The sequence below is a fragment of the Capricornis sumatraensis genome, chromosome 10 (genome assembly GCF_032405125.1).
Source record: "Capricornis sumatraensis isolate serow.1 chromosome 10, serow.2, whole genome shotgun sequence".
NCBI lineage: Eukaryota > Metazoa > Chordata > Mammalia > Artiodactyla > Bovidae > Capricornis > Capricornis sumatraensis.
In genome coordinates, this window is record NC_091078.1 from 42,353,234 (window position 1) to 42,371,605 (window position 18,372).

General features: G+C 71.2%; 9 non-coding genes across 9 annotated transcripts; all 9 read left to right on the top strand.

Moving 5' to 3' along the window:
- Positions 1-438: 438 nt before the first annotated feature.
- On the top strand, positions 439-557 carry LOC138087993 (5S ribosomal RNA). The gene has a single exon (XR_011145592.1). It is a non-coding gene; the product is annotated as a 5S ribosomal RNA (ribosomal RNA).
- Positions 558-2,522: 1,965 nt separating this feature from the next.
- On the top strand, positions 2,523-2,641 carry LOC138087994 (5S ribosomal RNA). The gene has a single exon (XR_011145593.1). It is a non-coding gene; the product is annotated as a 5S ribosomal RNA (ribosomal RNA).
- Positions 2,642-4,616: 1,975 nt separating this feature from the next.
- LOC138087995 (5S ribosomal RNA) lies at positions 4,617-4,735 on the top strand. The gene has a single exon (XR_011145594.1). It is a non-coding gene; the product is annotated as a 5S ribosomal RNA (ribosomal RNA).
- A 1,967-nt stretch (positions 4,736-6,702) lies between these two features.
- On the top strand, positions 6,703-6,821 carry LOC138087996 (5S ribosomal RNA). The gene has a single exon (XR_011145595.1). It is a non-coding gene; the product is annotated as a 5S ribosomal RNA (ribosomal RNA).
- A 1,966-nt stretch (positions 6,822-8,787) lies between these two features.
- On the top strand, positions 8,788-8,906 carry LOC138087997 (5S ribosomal RNA). Its single transcript, XR_011145596.1, has one exon. It is a non-coding gene; the product is annotated as a 5S ribosomal RNA (ribosomal RNA).
- Positions 8,907-10,880: 1,974 nt separating this feature from the next.
- Positions 10,881-10,999, top strand: LOC138087998 (5S ribosomal RNA). The gene has a single exon (XR_011145597.1). It is a non-coding gene; the product is annotated as a 5S ribosomal RNA (ribosomal RNA).
- Positions 11,000-12,965: 1,966 nt separating this feature from the next.
- LOC138088000 (5S ribosomal RNA) lies at positions 12,966-13,084 on the top strand. The gene has a single exon (XR_011145599.1). It is a non-coding gene; the product is annotated as a 5S ribosomal RNA (ribosomal RNA).
- A 1,966-nt stretch (positions 13,085-15,050) lies between these two features.
- Positions 15,051-15,169, top strand: LOC138088001 (5S ribosomal RNA). Its single transcript, XR_011145600.1, has one exon. It is a non-coding gene; the product is annotated as a 5S ribosomal RNA (ribosomal RNA).
- Positions 15,170-17,135: 1,966 nt separating this feature from the next.
- On the top strand, positions 17,136-17,254 carry LOC138088002 (5S ribosomal RNA). The gene has a single exon (XR_011145601.1). It is a non-coding gene; the product is annotated as a 5S ribosomal RNA (ribosomal RNA).
- Positions 17,255-18,372: the final 1,118 nt, after the last annotated feature.

Below are 18,372 nucleotides of genomic sequence, written 5' to 3' on the forward strand. Positions count from 1 at the left end.
GGCCACGTGGCCCTGGGCAGCGAACGCCTTGGGGAGGTGGGCGAGGGGGTGGGGGAGGGGCGGCGGCCCCCGAGCCGGGTGGTGCCTGGAGGGTCCCAGGGTGGGAGAGCGCCAAGACCTCCGCGCCCCTCACTCCACCCTCCCCCCTACAGCCCCCGGCAGGCACACCCGGCCGGCTGCTCCGGGTCCCGGAAGCCCTGTGGTCCCCCGGGCCGGGCCGGCCGAGTGTTGGCCGGGGGTGACGGGGGGCGGGGGGCGGGGCGGCGTGGGCCGGCCACCGGGCCGCCGGGAGTCCGGTCGCGGGTGGTGCAGCTCAAGTGCAGCGCGCGCTCCGTGGAGAGCTGGAGAGCTGCGGCCGCCGGCTGGCCCGACCGGCAGGTCAGAGCGAAAGGCAGGCGCAGCGCAGGGCTCTTAGGGCGCCTGGCGGCAGCCGCCTCCGTCTACGGCCATACCACCCTGAACGCGCCCGATCTCGTCTGATCTCGGAAGCTAAGCAGGGTCGGGCCCGGTTAGTACTTGGATGGGAGACCGCCTGGGAATACCGGGTGCTGTAGGCTTTTTGTTGTCTCTTTTTTTCCCTGCCTCCCCTCTCCTTTAGCCCCGGGCCCCAGCCGCACCGCAAGCCCCGCCTGCCGCTGGCCCCTGGCACCCCACCGCGCTCAGAGCCGCCGCCTGCCTTCCAGCCCCTCTCAGGTTGGGTGGCCGGGGCCCCGACTCCCGCTGCAGACCTGGGTTGCCTCCGCGCGGCCCGCGAGCCCCTGGGCTTTCGGCGTCCAGGAAACCAGAGGAACGGCGGGGGCGGGGGCGCGGGGGTCTCTGTCTGGGGCTCCCTTGGCAGGCCTCAGGCAATTCTGGGCGGGGCCGGGGCCCCAGCCCCACCCCCAGACGCATCCTGCCAGGCAACCTCGAGGTCTCCCGCAGGCGCGGGCGCACAACACACACACACACACACACACACACACACACACACCCTCACGGCCGTCCCCCCGCCCCCCAAACACAGACACACCCCCCGCAGCCCAGACAGGTCAAGAGCCGGAAACCACAAGTAAGGGAGACGGAGAAAGAGGGAGAGAGAGAGACAGCAAGAGGACCACACAGGCTTCCAAAGGCCCGGCCGCCACACCCTCCCCCCTCCACTGTGGGTATCCACCCGGCCCCCCAGTCGACCCGACCCCACCGTCGCCCACCGACACACTCACACGCACACTCTCTCCCACACTCAGCTTCTGGCCTGGGGGCGGGGGCTGGGTCTCGCCTCAGGGAGCCAAGCCGAAGGGGACCTTTGAGACCTCGGCTGCGAGGAAGTCTTGGGGTCCCCACGGGTGATTGCCAGCCCCAGGGCACCGCGTCCAGCCCGGGCTCGCCCGGCCCAAGGCTGACGCCCCCTCCCTTGCGCACGGGCCGCTCTCTGCGGTGTGTGACGGTCTGTGCCAGAGTGTCCGTCTCGGATGGGATGCCATCCCCTGTCCCCTGTCCGTGTCCCGCTTTCCGTCTCTCTGTCGGTCGCTCTGTGTCTCCCTCTCTCTGGCTCTCCCTCCCTGGGTGTGCCTGCGCGCTCGTGTCTGTCTGTCTGTCTGCATCTGCCTCTGCCTCTGCCTCTGCCCTCTCGCCGTCTTGGGAGCCTGTCTCTGAACCTTCATCTCTTTCCGTCTCTGTCTCTCCTGACCCCCGGGCCTCCCGTCCCTTCCTCTGGCCCCGGCCTCTCACGGGTGGGTGCTCTGGCTGTGGCCCTGGCTGACGAGCTTGCGCCGGCCGGCTGTCTCACTTAGCGTGGGTGCCTGCGAGTGTGTCTGTGTGCCTGTCCGTGTGGCTGCATGTCGCTCGTCTGCACCCTCAGCAAGGTCCTGTGCTTGGAGGGCGGCGTGGGGGCAAGGGGGGGGGGGTCTCGGTGGGGCGAAGGGGCGGGGCTGACGAGCTCTGGGCGCCGGCGCTGGTGGCTCCAGGTGGGTTTGGGCACCGCGCAGGTGCCGGGCAGGATGGGCGCTCAGGGCCACGGCTGGGCTGCGCCTAGGCCCGCAGGAGGCTCAGAGGACCGCGGGCCCCAGCGGGCCCCAGCGGGCCCCGAGGCCAGACAGATCCGGGGCCACGTGGCCCTGGGCAGCGAACGCCTTGGGGAGGTGGGCGAGGGGGTGGGGGAGGGGCGGCGGCCCCCGAGCCGGGTGGTGCCTGGAGGGTCCCAGGGTGGGAGAGCGCCAAGACCTCCGCGCCCCTCACTCCACCCTCCCCCCTACAGCCCCCGGCAGGCACACCCGGCCGGCTGCTCCGGGTCCCGGAAGCCCTGTGGTCCCCCGGGCCGGGCCGGCCGAGTGTTGGCCGGGGGTGACGGGGGGCGGGGGGCGGGGCGGCGTGGGCCGGCCACCGGGCCGCCGGGAGTCCGGTCGCGGGTGGTGCAGCTCAAGTGCAGCGCGCGCTCCGTGGAGAGCTGGAGAGCTGCGGCCGCCGGCTGGCCCGACCGGCAGGTCAGAGCGAAAGGCAGGCGCAGCGCAGGGCTCTTAGGGCGCCTGGCGGCAGCCGCCTCCGTCTACGGCCATACCACCCTGAACGCGCCCGATCTCGTCTGATCTCGGAAGCTAAGCAGGGTCGGGCCCGGTTAGTACTTGGATGGGAGACCGCCTGGGAATACCGGGTGCTGTAGGCTTTTTGTTGTCTCTTTTTTTCCCTGCCTCCCCTCTCCTTTAGCCCCGGGCCCCAGCCGCACCGCAAGCCCCGCCTGCCGCTGGCCCCTGGCACCCCACCGCGCTCAGAGCCGCCGCCTGCCTTCCAGCCCCTCTCAGGTTGGGTGGCCGGGGCCCCGACTCCCGCTGCAGACCTGGGTTGCCTCCGCGCGGCCCGCGAGCCCCTGGGCTTTCGGCGTCCAGGAAACCAGAGGAACGGCGGGGGCGGGGGCGCGGGGGTCTCTGTCTGGGGCTCCCTTGGCAGGCCTCAGGCAATTCTGGGCGGGGCCGGGGCCCCAGCCCCACCCCCAGACGCATCCTGCCAGGCAACCTCGAGGTCTCCCGCAGGCGCGGGCGCACAACACACACACACACACACACACACACACACACACACACACACACACCTCACGCCCGCCCCCCCGCCCCCCAAACACAGACACACCCCCCGCAGCCCAGACAGGTCAAGAGCCGGAAACCACAAGTAAGGGAGACGGAGAAAGAGGGAGAGAGAGAGACAGCAAGAGGACCACACAGGCTTCCAAAGGCCCGGCCGCCACACCCTCCCCCCTCCACTGTGGGTATCCACCCGGCCCCCCAGTCGACCCGACCCCACCGTCGCCCACCGACACACTCACACGCACACTCTCTCCCACACTCAGCTTCTGGCCTGGGGGCGGGGGCTGGGTCTCGCCTCAGGGAGCCAAGCCGAAGGGGACCTTTGAGACCTCGGCTGCGAGGAAGTCTTGGGGTCCCCACGGGTGATTGCCAGCCCCAGGGCACCGCGTCCAGCCCGGGCTCGCCCGGCCCAAGGCTGACGCCCCCTCCCTTGCGCACGGGCCGCTCTCTGCGGTGTGTGACGGTCTGTGCCAGAGTGTCCGTCTCGGATGGGATGCCATCCCCTGTCCCCTGTCCGTGTCCCGCTTTCCGTCTCTCTGTCGGTCGCTCTGTGTCTCCCTCTCTCTGGCTCTCCCTCCCTGGGTGTGCCTGCGCGCTCGTGTCTGTCTGTCTGTCTGCATCTGCCTCTGCCTCTGCCTCTGCCCTCTCGCCGTCTTGGGAGCCTGTCTCTGAACCTTCATCTCTTTCCGTCTCTGTCTCTCCTGACCCCCGGGCCTCCCGTCCCTTCCTCTGGCCCCGGCCTCTCACGGGTGGGTGCTCTGGCTGTGGCCCTGGCTGACGAGCTTGCGCCGGCCGGCTGTCTCACTTAGCGTGGGTGCCTGCGAGTGTGTCTGTGTGCCTGTCCGTGTGGCTGCATGTCGCTCGTCTGCACCCTCAGCAAGGTCCTGTGCTTGGAGGGCGGCGTGGGGGCAAGGGGGGGGGGGGTCTCGGTGGGGCGAAGGGGCGGGGCTGACGAGCTCTGGGCGCCGGCGCTGGTGGCTCCAGGTGGGTTTGGGCACCGCGCAGGTGCCGGGCAGGATGGGCGCTCAGGGCCACGGCTGGGCTGCGCCTAGGCCCGCAGGAGGCTCAGAGGACCGCGGGCCCCAGCGGGCCCCAGCGGGCCCCGAGGCCAGACAGATCCGGGGCCACGTGGCCCTGGGCAGCGAACGCCTTGGGGAGGTGGGCGAGGGGGTGGGGGAGGGGCGGCGGCCCCCGAGCCGGGTGGTGCCTGGAGGGTCCCAGGGTGGGAGAGCGCCAAGACCTCCGCGCCCCTCACTCCACCCTCCCCCCTACAGCCCCCGGCAGGCACACCCAGCCGGCTGCTCCGGGTCCCGGAAGCCCTGTGGTCCCCCGGGCCGGGCCGGCCGAGTGTTGGCCGGGGGTGACGGGGGGCGGGGGGCGGGGCGGCGTGGGCCGGCCACCGGGCCGCCGGGAGTCCGGTCGCGGGTGGTGCAGCTCAAGTGCAGCGCGCGCTCCGTGGAGAGCTGGAGAGCTGCGGCCGCCGGCTGGCCCGACCGGCAGGTCAGAGCGAAAGGCAGGCGCAGCGCAGGGCTCTTAGGGCGCCTGGCGGCAGCCGCCTCCGTCTACGGCCATACCACCCTGAACGCGCCCGATCTCGTCTGATCTCGGAAGCTAAGCAGGGTCGGGCCCGGTTAGTACTTGGATGGGAGACCGCCTGGGAATACCGGGTGCTGTAGGCTTTTTGTTGTCTCTTTTTTTCCCTGCCTCCCCTCTCCTTTAGCCCCGGGCCCCAGCCGCACCGCAAGCCCCGCCTGCCGCTGGCCCCTGGCACCCCACCGCGCTCAGAGCCGCCGCCTGCCTTCCAGCCCCTCTCAGGTTGGGTGGCCGGGGCCCCGACTCCCGCTGCAGACCTGGGTTGCCTCCGCGCGGCCCGCGAGCCCCTGGGCTTTCGGCGTCCAGGAAACCAGAGGAACGGCGGGGGCGGGGGCGCGGGGGTCTCTGTCTGGGGCTCCCTTGGCAGGCCTCAGGCAATTCTGGGCGGGGCCGGGGCCCCAGCCCCACCCCCAGACGCATCCTGCCAGGCAACCTCGAGGTCTCCCGCAGGCGCGGGCGCACAACACACACACACACACACACACACACACACACACACCCTCACGCCCGCCCCCCCGCCCCCCAAACACAGACACACCCCCCGCAGCCCAGACAGGTCAAGAGCCGGAAACCACAAGTAAGGGAGACGGAGAAAGAGGGAGAGAGAGAGACAGCAAGAGGACCACACAGGCTTCCAAAGGCCCGGCCGCCACACCCTCCCCCCTCCACTGTGGGTATCCACCCGGCCCCCCAGTCGACCCGACCCCACCGTCGCCCACCGACACACTCACACGCACACTCTCTCCCACACTCAGCTTCTGGCCTGGGGGCGGGGGCTGGGTCTCGCCTCAGGGAGCCAAGCCGAAGGGGACCTTTGAGACCTCGGCTGCGAGGAAGTCTTGGGGTCCCCACGGGTGATTGCCAGCCCCAGGGCACCGCGTCCAGCCCGGGCTCGCCCGGCCCAAGGCTGACGCCCCCTCCCTTGCGCACGGGCCGCTCTCTGCGGTGTGTGACGGTCTGTGCCAGAGTGTCCGTCTCGGATGGGATGCCATCCCCTGTCCCCTGTCCGTGTCCCGCTTTCCGTCTCTCTGTCGGTCGCTCTGTGTCTCCCTCTCTCTGGCTCTCCCTCCCTGGGTGTGCCTGCGCGCTCGTGTCTGTCTGTCTGTCTGCATCTGCCTCTGCCTCTGCCTCTGCCCTCTCGCCGTCTTGGGAGCCTGTCTCTGAACCTTCATCTCTTTCCGTCTCTGTCTCTCCTGACCCCCGGGCCTCCCGTCCCTTCCTCTGGCCCCGGCCTCTCACGGGTGGGTGCTCTGGCTGTGGCCCTGGCTGACGAGCTTGCGCCGGCCGGCTGTCTCACTTGGCGTGGGTGCCTGCGAGTGTGTCTGTGTGCCTGTCCGTGTGGCTGCATGTCGCTCGTCTGCACCCTCAGCAAGGTCCTGTGCTTGGAGGGCGGCGTGGGGGCAAGGGGGGGGGGGGGTCTCGGTGGGGCGAAGGGGCGGGGCTGACGAGCTCTGGGCGCCGGCGCTGGTGGCTCCAGGTGGGTTTGGGCACCGCGCAGGTGCCGGGCAGGATGGGCGCTCAGGGCCACGGCTGGGCTGCGCCTAGGCCCGCAGGAGGCTCAGAGGACCGCGGGCCCCAGCGGGCCCCAGCGGGCCCCGAGGCCAGACAGATCCGGGGCCACGTGGCCCTGGGCAGCGAACGCCTTGGGGAGGTGGGCGAGGGGGTGGGGGAGGGGCGGCGGCCCCCGAGCCGGGTGGTGCCTGGAGGGTCCCAGGGTGGGAGAGCGCCAAGACCTCCGCGCCCCTCACTCCACCCTCCCCCCTACAGCCCCCGGCAGGCACACCCGGCCGGCTGCTCCGGGTCCCGGAAGCCCTGTGGTCCCCCGGGCCGGGCCGGCCGAGTGTTGGCCGGGGGTGACGGGGGGCGGGGGGCGGGGCGGCGTGGGCCGGCCACCGGGCCGCCGGGAGTCCGGTCGCGGGTGGTGCAGCTCAAGTGCAGCGCGCGCTCCGTGGAGAGCTGGAGAGCTGCGGCCGCCGGCTGGCCCGACCGGCAGGTCAGAGCGAAAGGCAGGCGCAGCGCAGGGCTCTTAGGGCGCCTGGCGGCAGCCGCCTCCGTCTACGGCCATACCACCCTGAACGCGCCCGATCTCGTCTGATCTCGGAAGCTAAGCAGGGTCGGGCCCGGTTAGTACTTGGATGGGAGACCGCCTGGGAATACCGGGTGCTGTAGGCTTTTTGTTGTCTCTTTTTTTCCCTGCCTCCCCTCTCCTTTAGCCCCGGGCCCCAGCCGCACCGCAAGCCCCGCCTGCCGCTGGCCCCTGGCACCCCACCGCGCTCAGAGCCGCCGCCTGCCTTCCAGCCCCTCTCAGGTTGGGTGGCCGGGGCCCCGACTCCCGCTGCAGACCTGGGTTGCCTCCGCGCGGCCCGCGAGCCCCTGGGCTTTCGGCGTCCAGGAAACCAGAGGAACGGCGGGGGCGGGGGCGCGGGGGTCTCTGTCTGGGGCTCCCTTGGCAGGCCTCAGGCAATTCTGGGCGGGGCCGGGGCCCCAGCCCCACCCCCAGACGCATCCTGCCAGGCAACCTCGAGGTCTCCCGCAGGCGCGGGCGCACAACACACACACACACACACACACACACACACACACACCCTCACGCCCGCCCCCCCGCCCCCCAAACACAGACACACCCCCCGCAGCCCAGACAGGTCAAGAGCCGGAAACCACAAGTAAGGGAGACGGAGAAAGAGGGAGAGAGAGAGACAGCAAGAGGACCACACAGGCTTCCAAAGGCCCGGCCGCCACACCCTCCCCCCTCCACTGTGGGTATCCACCCGGCCCCCCAGTCGACCCGACCCCACCGTCGCCCACCGACACACTCACACGCACACTCTCTCCCACACTCAGCTTCTGGCCTGGGGGCGGGGGCTGGGTCTCGCCTCAGGGAGCCAAGCCGAAGGGGACCTTTGAGACCTCGGCTGCGAGGAAGTCTTGGGGTCCCCACGGGTGATTGCCAGCCCCAGGGCACCGCGTCCAGCCCGGGCTCGCCCGGCCCAAGGCTGACGCCCCCTCCCTTGCGCACGGGCCGCTCTCTGCGGTGTGTGACGGTCTGTGCCAGAGTGTCCGTCTCGGATGGGATGCCATCCCCTGTCCCCTGTCCGTGTCCCGCTTTCCGTCTCTCTGTCGGTCGCTCTGTGTCTCCCTCTCTCTGGCTCTCCCTCCCTGGGTGTGCCTGCGCGCTCGTGTCTGTCTGTCTGTCTGCATCTGCCTCTGCCTCTGCCTCTGCCCTCTCGCCGTCTTGGGAGCCTGTCTCTGAACCTTCATCTCTTTCCGTCTCTGTCTCTCCTGACCCCCGGGCCTCCCGTCCCTTCCTCTGGCCCCGGCCTCTCACGGGTGGGTGCTCTGGCTGTGGCCCTGGCTGACGAGCTTGCGCCGGCCGGCTGTCTCACTTGGCGTGGGTGCCTGCGAGTGTGTCTGTGTGCCTGTCCGTGTGGCTGCATGTCGCTCGTCTGCACCCTCAGCAAGGTCCTGTGCTTGGAGGGCGGCGTGGGGGCAAGGGGGGGGGGGGTCTCGGTGGGGCGAAGGGGCGGGGCTGACGAGCTCTGGGCGCCGGCGCTGGTGGCTCCAGGTGGGTTTGGGCACCGCGCAGGTGCCGGGCAGGATGGGCGCTCAGGGCCACGGCTGGGCTGCGCCTAGGCCCGCAGGAGGCTCAGAGGACCGCGGGCCCCAGCGGGCCCCAGCGGGCCCCGAGGCCAGACAGATCCGGGGCCACGTGGCCCTGGGCAGCGAACACCTTGGGGAGGTGGGCGAGGGGGTGGGGGAGGGGCGGCGGCCCCCGAGCCGGGTGGTGCCTGGAGGGTCCCAGGGTGGGAGAGCGCCAAGACCTCCGCGCCCCTCACTCCACCCTCCCCCCTACAGCCCCCGGCAGGCACACCCGGCCGGCTGCTCCGGGTCCCGGAAGCCCTGTGGTCCCCCGGGCCGGGCCGGCCGAGTGTTGGCCGGGGGTGACGGGGGGCGGGGGGCGGGGCGGCGTGGGCCGGCCACCGGGCCGCCGGGAGTCCGGTCGCGGGTGGTGCAGCTCAAGTGCAGCGCGCGCTCCGTGGAGAGCTGGAGAGCTGCGGCCGCCGGCTGGCCCGACCGGCAGGTCAGAGCGAAAGGCAGGCGCAGCGCAGGGCTCTTAGGGCGCCTGGCGGCAGCCGCCTCCGTCTACGGCCATACCACCCTGAACGCGCCCGATCTCGTCTGATCTCGGAAGCTAAGCAGGGTCGGGCCCGGTTAGTACTTGGATGGGAGACCGCCTGGGAATACCGGGTGCTGTAGGCTTTTTGTTGTCTCTTTTTTTCCCTGCCTCCCCTCTCCTTTAGCCCCGGGCCCCAGCCGCACCGCAAGCCCCGCCTGCCGCTGGCCCCTGGCACCCCACCGCGCTCAGAGCCGCCGCCTGCCTTCCAGCCCCTCTCAGGTTGGGTGGCCGGGGCCCCGACTCCCGCTGCAGACCTGGGTTGCCTCCGCGCGGCCCGCGAGCCCCTGGGCTTTCGGCGTCCAGGAAACCAGAGGAACGGCGGGGGCGGGGGCGCGGGGGTCTCTGTCTGGGGCTCCCTTGGCAGGCCTCAGGCAATTCTGGGCGGGGCCGGGGCCCCAGCCCCACCCCCAGACGCATCCTGCCAGGCAACCTCGAGGTCTCCCGCAGGCGCGGGCGCACAACACACACACACACACACACACACACACACACACACCCTCACGCCCGCCCCCCCCGCCCCCCAAACACAGACACACCCCCCGCAGCCCAGACAGGTCAAGAGCCGGAAACCACAAGGAAGGGAGACGGAGAAAGAGGGAGAGAGAGAGACAGCAAGAGGACCACACAGGCTTCCAAAGGCCCGGCCGCCACACCCTCCCCCCTCCACTGTGGGTATCCACCCGGCCCCCCAGTCGACCCGACCCCACCGTCGCCCACCGACACACTCACACGCACACTCTCTCCCACACTCAGCCTCTGGCCTGGGGGCGGGGGCTGGGTCTCGCCTCAGGGAGCCAAGCCGAAGGGGACCTTTGAGACCTCGGCTGCGAGGAAGTCTTGGGGTCCCCACGGGTGATTGCCAGCCCCAGGGCACCGCGTCCAGCCCGGGCTCGCCCGGCCCAAGGCTGACGCCCCCTCCCTTGCGCACGGGCCGCTCTCTGCGGTGTGTGACGGTCTGTGCCAGAGTGTCCGTCTCGGATGGGATGCCATCCCCTGTCCCCTGTCCGTGTCCCGCTTTCCGTCTCTCTGTCGGTCGCTCTGTGTCTCCCTCTCTCTGGCTCTCCCTCCCTGGGTGTGCCTGCGCGCTCGTGTCTGTCTGTCTGTCTGCATCTGCCTCTGCCTCTGCCTCTGCCCTCTCGCCGTCTTGGGAGCCTGTCTCTGAACCTTCATCTCTTTCCGTCTCTGTCTCTCCTGACCCCCGGGCCTCCCGTCCCTTCCTCTGGCCCCGGCCTCTCACGGGTGGGTGCTCTGGCTGTGGCCCTGGCTGACGAGCTTGCGCCGGCCGGCTGTCTCACTTGGCGTGGGTGCCTGCGAGTGTGTCTGTGTGCCTGTCCGTGTGGCTGCATGTCGCTCGTCTGCACCCTCAGCAAGGTCCTGTGCTTGGAGGGCGGCGTGGGGGCAAGGGGGGGGGGGTCTCGGTGGGGCGAAGGGGCGGGGCTGACGAGCTCTGGGCGCCGGCGCTGGTGGCTCCAGGTGGGTTTGGGCACCGCGCAGGTGCCGGGCAGGATGGGCGCTCAGGGCCACGGCTGGGCTGCGCCTAGGCCCGCAGGAGGCTCAGAGGACCGCGGGCCCCAGCGGGCCCCAGCGGGCCCCGAGGCCAGACAGATCCGGGGCCACGTGGCCCTGGGCAGCGAACGCCTTGGGGAGGTGGGCGAGGGGGTGGGGGAGTGGGGGAGGGGCGGCGGCCCCCGAGCCGGGTGGTGCCTGGAGGGTCCCAGGGTGGGAGAGCGCCAAGACCTCCGCGCCCCTCACTCCACCCTCCCCCCTACAGCCCCCGGCAGGCACACCCGGCCGGCTGCTCCGGGTCCCGGAAGCCCTGTGGTCCCCCGGGCCGGGCCGGCCGAGTGTTGGCCGGGGGTGACGGGGGGCGGGGGGCGGGGCGGCGTGGGCCGGCCACCGGGCCGCCGGGAGTCCGGTCGCGGGTGGTGCAGCTCAAGTGCAGCGCGCGCTCCGTGGAGAGCTGGAGAGCTGCGGCCGCCGGCTGGCCCGACCGGCAGGTCAGAGCGAAAGGCAGGCGCAGCGCAGGGCTCTTAGGGCGCCTGGCGGCAGCCGCCTCCGTCTACGGCCATACCACCCTGAACGCGCCCGATCTCGTCTGATCTCGGAAGCTAAGCAGGGTCGGGCCCGGTTAGTACTTGGATGGGAGACCGCCTGGGAATACCGGGTGCTGTAGGCTTTTTGTTGTCTCTTTTTTTCCCTGCCTCCCCTCTCCTTTAGCCCCGGGCCCCAGCCGCACCGCAAGCCCCGCCTGCCGCTGGCCCCTGGCACCCCACCGCGCTCAGAGCCGCCGCCTGCCTTCCAGCCCCTCTCAGGTTGGGTGGCCGGGGCCCCGACTCCCGCTGCAGACCTGGGTTGCCTCCGCGCGGCCCGCGAGCCCCTGGGCTTTCGGCGTCCAGGAAACCAGAGGAACGGCGGGGGCGGGGGCGCGGGGGTCTCTGTCTGGGGCTCCCTTGGCAGGCCTCAGGCAATTCTGGGCGGGGCCGGGGCCCCAGCCCCACCCCCAGACGCATCCTGCCAGGCAACCTCGAGGTCTCCCGCAGGCGCGGGCGCACAACACACACACACACACACACACACACACACACACACCCTCACGCCCGCCCCCCCGCCCCCCAAACACAGACACACCCCCCGCAGCCCAGACAGGTCAAGAGCCGGAAACCACAAGTAAGGGAGACGGAGAAAGAGGGAGAGAGAGAGACAGCAAGAGGACCACACAGGCTTCCAAAGGCCCGGCCGCCACACCCTCCCCCCTCCACTGTGGGTATCCACCCGGCCCCCCAGTCGACCCGACCCCACCGTCGCCCACCGACACACTCACACGCACACTCTCTCCCACACTCAGCTTCTGGCCTGGGGGCGGGGGCTGGGTCTCGCCTCAGGGAGCCAAGCCGAAGGGGACCTTTGAGACCTCGGCTGCGAGGAAGTCTTGGGGTCCCCACGGGTGATTGCCAGCCCCAGGGCACCGCGTCCAGCCCGGGCTCGCCCGGCCCAAGGCTGACGCCCCCTCCCTTGCGCACGGGCCGCTCTCTGCGGTGTGTGACGGTCTGTGCCAGAGTGTCCGTCTCGGATGGGATGCCATCCCCTGTCCCCTGTCCGTGTCCCGCTTTCCGTCTCTCTGTCGGTCGCTCTGTGTCTCCCTCTCTCTGGCTCTCCCTCCCTGGGTGTGCCTGCGCGCTCGTGTCTGTCTGTCTGTCTGCATCTGCCTCTGCCTCTGCCTCTGCCCTCTCGCCGTCTTGGGAGCCTGTCTCTGAACCTTCATCTCTTTCCGTCTCTGTCTCTCCTGACCCCCGGGCCTCCCGTCCCTTCCTCTGGCCCCGGCCTCTCACGGGTGGGTGCTCTGGCTGTGGCCCTGGCTGACGAGCTTGCGCCGGCCGGCTGTCTCACTTGGCGTGGGTGCCTGCGAGTGTGTCTGTGTGCCTGTCCGTGTGGCTGCATGTCGCTCGTCTGCACCCTCAGCAAGGTCCTGTGCTTGGAGGGCGGCGTGGGGGCAAGGGGGGGGGGGGTCTCGGTGGGGCGAAGGGGCGGGGCTGACGAGCTCTGGGCGCCGGCGCTGGTGGCTCCAGGTGGGTTTGGGCACCGCGCAGGTGCCGGGCAGGATGGGCGCTCAGGGCCACGGCTGGGCTGCGCCTAGGCCCGCAGGAGGCTCAGAGGACCGCGGGCCCCAGCGGGCCCCAGCGGGCCCCGAGGCCAGACAGATCCGGGGCCACGTGGCCCTGGGCAGCGAACGCCTTGGGGAGGTGGGCGAGGGGGTGGGGGAGGGGCGGCGGCCCCCGAGCCGGGTGGTGCCTGGAGGGTCCCAGGGTGGGAGAGCGCCAAGACCTCCGCGCCCCTCACTCCACCCTCCCCCCTACAGCCCCCGGCAGGCACACCCGGCCGGCTGCTCCGGGTCCCGGAAGCCCTGTGGTCCCCCGGGCCGGGCCGGCCGAGTGTTGGCCGGGGGTGACGGGGGGCGGGGGGCGGGGCGGCGTGGGCCGGCCACCGGGCCGCCGGGAGTCCGGTCGCGGGTGGTGCAGCTCAAGTGCAGCGCGCGCTCCGTGGAGAGCTGGAGAGCTGCGGCCGCCGGCTGGCCCGACCGGCAGGTCAGAGCGAAAGGCAGGCGCAGCGCAGGGCTCTTAGGGCGCCTGGCGGCAGCCGCCTCCGTCTACGGCCATACCACCCTGAACGCGCCCGATCTCGTCTGATCTCGGAAGCTAAGCAGGGTCGGGCCCGGTTAGTACTTGGATGGGAGACCGCCTGGGAATACCGGGTGCTGTAGGCTTTTTGTTGTCTCTTTTTTTCCCTGCCTCCCCTCTCCTTTAGCCCCGGGCCCCAGCCGCACCGCAAGCCCCGCCTGCCGCTGGCCCCTGGCACCCCACCGCGCTCAGAGCCGCCGCCTGCCTTCCAGCCCCTCTCAGGTTGGGTGGCCGGGGCCCCGACTCCCGCTGCAGACCTGGGTTGCCTCCGCGCGGCCCGCGAGCCCCTGGGCTTTCGGCGTCCAGGAAACCAGAGGAACGGCGGGGGCGGGGGCGCGGGGGTCTCTGTCTGGGGCTCCCTTGGCAGGCCTCAGGCAATTCTGGGCGGGGCCGGGGCCCCAGCCCCACCCCCAGACGCATCCTGCCAGGCAACCTCGAGGTCTCCCGCAGGCGCGGGCGCACAACACACACACACACACACACACACACACACACACACCCTCACGCCCGCCCCCCCGCCCCCCAAACACAGACACACCCCCCGCAGCCCAGACAGGTCAAGAGCCGGAAACCACAAGTAAGGGAGACGGAGAAAGAGGGAGAGAGAGAGACAGCAAGAGGACCACACAGGCTTCCAAAGGCCCGGCCGCCACACCCTCCCCCCTCCACTGTGGGTATCCACCCGGCCCCCCAGTCGACCCGACCCCACCGTCGCCCACCGACACACTCACACGCACACTCTCTCCCACACTCAGCTTCTGGCCTGGGGGCGGGGGCTGGGTCTCGCCTCAGGGAGCCAAGCCGAAGGGGACCTTTGAGACCTCGGCTGCGAGGAAGTCTTGGGGTCCCCACGGGTGATTGCCAGCCCCAGGGCACCGCGTCCAGCCCGGGCTCGCCCGGCCCAAGGCTGACGCCCCCTCCCTTGCGCACGGGCCGCTCTCTGCGGTGTGTGACGGTCTGTGCCAGAGTGTCCGTCTCGGATGGGATGCCATCCCCTGTCCCCTGTCCGTGTCCCGCTTTCCGTCTCTCTGTCGGTCGCTCTGTGTCTCCCTCTCTCTGGCTCTCCCTCCCTGGGTGTGCCTGCGCGCTCGTGTCTGTCTGTCTGTCTGCATCTGCCTCTGCCTCTGCCTCTGCCCTCTCGCCGTCTTGGGAGCCTGTCTCTGAACCTTCATCTCTTTCCGTCTCTGTCTCTCCTGACCCCCGGGCCTCCCGTCCCTTCCTCTGGCCCCGGCCTCTCACGGGTGGGTGCTCTGGCTGTGGCCCTGGCTGACGAGCTTGCGCCGGCCGGCTGTCTCACTTGGCGTGGGTGCCTGCGAGTGTGTCTGTGTGCCTGTCCGTGTGGCTGCATGTCGCTCGTCTGCACCCTCAGCAAGGTCCTGTGCTTGGAGGGCGGCGTGGGGGCAAGGAGGGGGGGGGTCTCGGTGGGGCGAAGGGGCGGGGCTGACGAGCTCTGGGCGCCGGCGCTGGTGGCTCCAGGTGGGTTTGGGCACCGCGCAGGTGCCGGGCAGGATGGGCGCTCAGGGCCACGGCTGGGCTGCGCCTAGGCCCGCAGGAGGCTCAGAGGACCGCGGGCCCCAGCGGGCCCCAGCGGGCCCCGAGGCCAGACAGATCCGGGGCCACGTGGCCCTGGGCAGCGAACGCCTTGGGGAGGTGGGCGAGGGGGTGGGGGAGGGGCGGCGGCCCCCGAGCCGGGTGGTGCCTGGAGGGTCCCAGGGTGGGAGAGCGCCAAGACCTCCGCGCCCCTCACTCCACCCTCCCCCCTACAGCCCCCGGCAGGCACACCCGGCCGGCTGCTCCGGGTCCCGGAAGCCCTGTGGTCCCCCGGGCCGGGCCGGCCGAGTGTTGGCCGGGGGTGACGGGGGGCGGGGGGCGGGGCGGCGTGGGCCGGCCACCGGGCCGCCGGGAGTCCGGTCGCGGGTGGTGCAGCTCAAGTGCAGCGCGCGCTCCGTGGAGAGCTGGAGAGCTGCGGCCGCCGGCTGGCCCGACCGGCAGGTCAGAGCGAAAGGCAGGCGCAGCGCAGGGCTCTTAGGGCGCCTGGCGGCAGCCGCCTCCGTCTACGGCCATACCACCCTGAACGCGCCCGATCTCGTCTGATCTCGGAAGCTAAGCAGGGTCGGGCCCGGTTAGTACTTGGATGGGAGACCGCCTGGGAATACCGGGTGCTGTAGGCTTTTTGTTGTCTCTTTTTTTCCCTGCCTCCCCTCTCCTTTAGCCCCGGGCCCCAGCCGCACCGCAAGCCCCGCCTGCCGCTGGCCCCTGGCACCCCACCGCGCTCAGAGCCGCCGCCTGCCTTCCAGCCCCTCTCAGGTTGGGTGGCCGGGGCCCCGACTCCCGCTGCAGACCTGGGTTGCCTCCGCGCGGCCCGCGAGCCCCTGGGCTTTCGGCGTCCAGGAAACCAGAGGAACGGCGGGGGCGGGGGCGCGGGGGTCTCTGTCTGGGGCTCCCTTGGCAGGCCTCAGGCAATTCTGGGCGGGGCCGGGGCCCCAGCCCCACCCCCAGACGCATCCTGCCAGGCAACCTCGAGGTCTCCCGCAGGCGCGGGCGCACAACACACACACACACACACACACACACACACACACACCCTCACGCCCGCCCCCCCGCCCCCCAAACACAGACACACCCCCCGCAGCCCAGACAGGTCAAGAGCCGGAAACCACAAGTAAGGGAGACGGAGAAAGAGGGAGAGAGAGAGACAGCAAGAGGACCACACAGGCTTCCAAAGGCCCGGCCGCCACACCCTCCCCCCTCCACTGTGGGTATCCACCCGGCCCTCCAGTCGACCCGACCCCACCGTCGCCCACCGACACACTCACACGCACACTCTCTCCCACACTCAGCTTCTGGCCTGGGGGCGGGGGCTGGGTCTCGCCTCAGGGAGCCAAGCCGAAGGGGACCTTTGAGACCTCGGCTGCGAGGAAGTCTTGGGGTCCCCACGGGTGATTGCCAGCCCCAGGGCACCGCGTCCAGCCCGGGCTCGCCCGGCCCAAGGCTGACGCCCCCTCCCTTGCGCACGGGCCGCTCTCTGCGGTGTGTGACGGTCTGTGCCAGAGTGTCCGTCTCGGATGGGATGCCATCCCCTGTCCCCTGTCCGTGTCCCGCTTTCCGTCTCTCTGTCGGTCGCTCTGTGTCTCCCTCTCTCTGGCTCTCCCTCCCTGGGTGTGCCTGCGCGCTCGTGTCTGTCTGTCTGTCTGCATCTGCCTCTGCCTCTGCCTCTGCCCTCTCGCCGTCTTGGGAGCCTGTCTCTGAACCTTCATCTCTTTCCGTCTCTGTCTCTCCTGACCCCCGGGCCTCCCGTCCCTTCCTCTGGCCCCGGCCTCTCACGGGTGGGTGCTCTGGCTGTGGCCCTGGCTGACGAGCTTGCGCCGGCCGGCTGTCTCACTTGGCGTGGGTGCCTGCGAGTGTGTCTGTGTGCCTGTCCGTGTGGCTGCATGTCGCTCGTCTGCACCCTCAGCAAGGTCCTGTGCTTGGAGGGCGGCGTGGGGGCAAGGAGGGGGGGGGTCTCGGTGGGGCGAAGGGGCGGGGCTGACGAGCTCTGGGCGCCGGCGCTGGTGGCTCCAGGTGGGTTTGGGCACCGCGCAGGTGCCGGGCAGGATGGGCGCTCAGGGCCACGGCTGGGCTGCGCCTAGGCCCGCAGGAGGCTCAGAGGACCGCGGGCCCCAGCGGGCCCCAGCGGGCCCCGAGGCCAGACAGATCCGGGGCCACGTGGCCCTGGGCAGCGAACGCCTTGGGGAGGTGGGCGAGGGGGTGGGGGAGGGGCGGCGGCCCCCGAGCCGGGTGGTGCCTGGAGGGTCCCAGGGTGGGAGAGCGCCAAGACCTCCGCGCCCCTCACTCCACCCTCCCCCCTACAGCCCCCGGCAGGCACACCCGGCCGGCTGCTCCGGGTCCCGGAAGCCCTGTGGTCCCCCGGGCCGGGCCGGCCGAGTGTTGGCCGGGGGTGACGGGGGGCGGGGGGCGGGGCGGCGTGGGCCGGCCACCGGGCCGCCGGGAGTCCGGTCGCGGGTGGTGCAGCTCAAGTGCAGCGCGCGCTCCGTGGAGAGCTGGAGAGCTGCGGCCGCCGGCTGGCCCGACCGGCAGGTCAGAGCGAAAGGCAGGCGCAGCGCAGGGCTCTTAGGGCGCCTGGCGGCAGCCGCCTCCGTCTACGGCCATACCACCCTGAACGCGCCCGATCTCGTCTGATCTCGGAAGCTAAGCAGGGTCGGGCCCGGTTAGTACTTGGATGGGAGACCGCCTGGGAATACCGGGTGCTGTAGGCTTTTTGTTGTCTCTTTTTTTCCCTGCCTCCCCTCTCCTTTAGCCCCGGGCCCCAGCCGCACCGCAAGCCCCGCCTGCCGCTGGCCCCTGGCACCCCACCGCGCTCAGAGCCGCCGCCTGCCTTCCAGCCCCTCTCAGGTTGGGTGGCCGGGGCCCCGACTCCCGCTGCAGACCTGGGTTGCCTCCGCGCGGCCCGCGAGCCCCTGGGCTTTCGGCGTCCAGGAAACCAGAGGAACGGCGGGGGCGGGGGCGCGGGGGTCTCTGTCTGGGGCTCCCTTGGCAGGCCTCAGGCAATTCTGGGCGGGGCCGGGGCCCCAGCCCCACCCCCAGACGCATCCTGCCAGGCAACCTCGAGGTCTCCCGCAGGCGCGGGCGCACAACACACACACACACACACACACACACACACACACACCCTCACGCCCGCCCCCCCGCCCCCCAAACACAGACACACCCCCCGCAGCCCAGACAGGTCAAGAGCCGGAAACCACAAGTAAGGGAGACGGAGAAAGAGGGAGAGAGAGAGACAGCAAGAGGACCACACAGGCTTCCAAAGGCCCGGCCGCCACACCCTCCCCCCTCCACTGTGGGTATCCACCCGGCCCCCCAGTCGACCCGACCCCACCGTCGCCCACCGACACACTCACACGCACACTCTCTCCCACACTCAGCTTCTGGCCTGGGGGCGGGGGCTGGGTCTCGCCTCAGGGAGCCAAGCCGAAGGGGACCTTTGAGACCTCGGCTGCGAGGAAGTCTTGGGGTCCCCACGGGTGATTGCCAGCCCCAGGGCACCGCGTCCAGCCCGGGCTCGCCCGGCCCAAGGCTGACGCCCCCTCCCTTGCGCACGGGCCGCTCTCTGCGGTGTGTGACGGTCTGTGCCAGAGTGTCCGTCTCGGATGGGATGCCATCCCCTGTCCCCTGTCCGTGTCCCGCTTTCCGTCTCTCTGTCGGTCGCTCTGTGTCTCCCTCTCTCTGGCTCTCCCTCCCTGGGTGTGCCTGCGCGCTCGTGTCTGTCTGTCTGTCTGCATCTGCCTCTGCCTCTGCCTCTGCCCTCTCGCCGTCTTGGGAGCCTGTCTCTGAACCTTCATCTCTTTCCGTCTCTGTCTCTCCTGACCCCCGG